The sequence below is a fragment of the Pinus tabuliformis genome, chromosome 3_1 (genome assembly GCF_031772625.1).
Source record: "Pinus tabuliformis cultivar Carrire ecotype Pingquan chromosome 3_1, CPIR1, whole genome shotgun sequence".
Lineage (NCBI taxonomy): Eukaryota > Viridiplantae > Streptophyta > Pinopsida > Pinales > Pinaceae > Pinus > Pinus tabuliformis.
Window position 1 is genome coordinate 684,573,541 of NC_142301.1, and position 3,230 is coordinate 684,576,770.

Below are 3,230 nucleotides of genomic sequence, written 5' to 3' on the forward strand. Positions count from 1 at the left end.
TGTTTTTCTGCCCTTCCAAGGGCTCTCGGCATGTGATGGTTTTTCTCTTTGGATGATCTTAGTGAAGATTTTGAAGATTTTAAGAGAAAATTTGGATCCATTGGCATGATTTTGCTGGTTTATGGAGACCTTCAAGAGCATATTTGGATCCATTTTTGGGCCATTTTCCCACAAGGCTAACAGGACCTTATAACCTCCCTTTGTTCAACTATAACCTTACTTTTTCTACCACCTTGAAGGACTTATTTGTTCTATGCTAATCATGCATTTTCCTATCATTTTCCTATGACGTGTGTATTGTCTATTGTACCTGCATATGGATTTTTCTGAACTTCTCAATGAATTTCCTACATTTAAGGCATCCCATATAAAACTCTCCCTCACTCCTTATTGTCAATATGTCATATCCAAAGATGAAGGTAGAAAATATCCAAACCAAGTTCCAAATGGGGACTTACCAATATATGTCTACACTTCTTTGATATAAAAGTGTTTTATATATACCATATTTTCATCCTAGGTCTTCAGATGCTTCTTATTAGAACCCCTCAAAATATGTACCAATGTCCTTTTGACTACTTATGTTTTCCAATTTGTCTGTGAATGGGATGTAGTACACATCTTCAAATTTGTGTCCATCTTCTCCCACAATCTAGTATAAAATGTGTTGAGAAACCTGGTGTCCCTATCTAAAACAATGCTATTTGGTTTCTAAAGTGCACCCAAAATTATCCAAAGAACAAGTTTGATGCTTCATATATATTGATGGTCTTCTTCTACGGTATCAAAATACATATCTTGTTGAACCTATTAAATATAATGAACAAGTAGTCATATACCTTATTGGTTGTTGGTAAACCTTTGACAAAGTCCATGGAAATTCTTTCCTAAGGATGAGTGGGGACAACCAAGAGATGATATAGACCCTACTTCCTATTACTACACTTGCTGGTACAACAAAGCATGCATCCTCTTATGAATCTAGTTACATTTTCTTTCATATTAGGCCAATACACATACCTCGACAAGTTGACCATTATCTTCCCTACACCAAAGTGCCCTATAACCTTGGAGGTGTGAGCCTTTCCGATTAGCCATAGTCACTCACTTCTAAGAACAAAAAACTTATCCAACCTATAAAGTAAACCATATTGGATATGGTAGGAAACTGTGTAGTTGATTGTGAACATGAATCTGGCTCCATAACTACTAAAACAACTCCTCAAAGTCCTCATCCCATGAATATGCCTCTCTATATGCATCATTAGTTAATGGCTCCATGTACATAAGAGTTCCCAAAGTTGTGGTCTTTGATGTGGGTGGCCTTGAAAACATGTTAGTAAACTTGTTTGCGTTACCCTTCTTATACTTGATCACTAAATGAAACGGTTATAAACAACCCATCCACTTATAAGTCTTGGTCTTTTATATCTTACTCTACGCCTGCTGGTACTATAATGGCTAGTGATTTGCGTGGATTACTATCTGCTTCCTTTCATATAGTGTTTCCACTTCTTCATATCTTGCACTAAGGCATAAACCTCTTTCTCATAGGTATGGTATTTTACAAGTGTTCCTCACTGCATCAAGACCACTCCCATGGCATAACCACTTGCATTTTCCTCCACTTGAAGGGCTACTACAAGTTTGATGATGCTAGAACCAATGCTTGAATGTTATTTTTCTTTAACTCCTAAAATACCCTCTGCTGACTCTTTCCCCACTAGAAACTCTTGCCACTCATTGTTATGGCATGGAGTGCTAATGCTAGTGTTGAAAATGAGGCTATGAATTTCGTCAACTACTATACTTCCCATATGAATTTTATGACCTCGGAGACATTAGTAGGAACTGACCACTTCATCGTTGCCTCCATCTTGGAAGGATCTATGTTCAACTCTCCTCTACTATCACATACCCAAGATACACAAAATAATTATTTTTCAAACTCACACTTCTTGAGATTTTCCACCAACTATTGCTTCTTTAATGTCTATAGCACCTACAATAAATGTGAGATGTGCTCCTACTAGGTATAATTGTATACCAATATAGCATCCAAATAAAAAATAATAATTGAATATATAAGAGAGAACAATATATCACTCATTAATGTCATAAACATAGCTAGTGCAATGCATAGGCCAAATTTGATGACTAACCACTCATAAAATCCTTGTCTGGTTTTGAAGGAGGTCTCTTAGGTATATTTTTATCTAACTCAAACCTAGTGATATCCAAACTTTAATTCCATCTTAATGAAGTATTTGACTTACTGAAAATAATCTAAAATATAATCTATCATTGCTAGTGGGTACCTATTCTTGAGTGTAATTTTGTTTGACACCCTTTAATCAATACGCATCTTCCAAATCCTATCCTTTTTTGGCACAATGATAATGGGTGACCCACATGGTGAGGTACCTAGTCAAATGACACCCTATTCTATTAGTTGTTCCAACTACTTCTTTACCTTTCTTCTATAATAGACTTCTTGTACAACCCAATGTTTGGCAATTGGGAGCTTGACAATAATTGGATCTCATGCCCCCCTTCCCTCTTGGGTGGTAGCCTTTTAGGCTCCTAAAAAACACCTTGTTTTCGTGTATCAATTGTTCTAATTTTTTATTTTATTTCTAAGTACACCCCACCAAGGATGAATTTTCTCTCACTAAATTTTCTCTTAAAAGCAATAAAAAACACTTCTTGCTAGAACTTATCAATTTCTTGGCTGTTTGGAGGAACACCTCTTGGAATAAAATGAATAGAATGATCATTATCATGAATAGGTGGGAGGCCTTTGGGAGTCTCAAACACCTTAGAATAATTTTCCAAGATTTTTTGGAGATCTAGAGAAATAGATGATTTCGATGTTTGAACCTCTAGTGAGAATAATTGTGCAATTATGCCTCATTATTCCTTCTTAAGAATATTTTTCATGCCATTAGAGCTAATTATCTTTCCTGGTTTCCTTACGATACCCTTTAATTCAAGTTACTTTCCTTCCTAAAAAAAAAATCAATAGAAGTTCTTAGAAATTGAAAGTTATCATCCCCAAAGATTGTAACTATTGGACTCCTAGTACAACATCAGCACTGCCCAATGGAATGGAAAGCATTGGACTATTCAATACATATTCCCCCATGGTTAGCTTGATATCATGGCACTTTCTAGAGCAATTTATAGCTCCTCCATTTGCAACCATCACTTGACACTTTGTTGTTGGATAT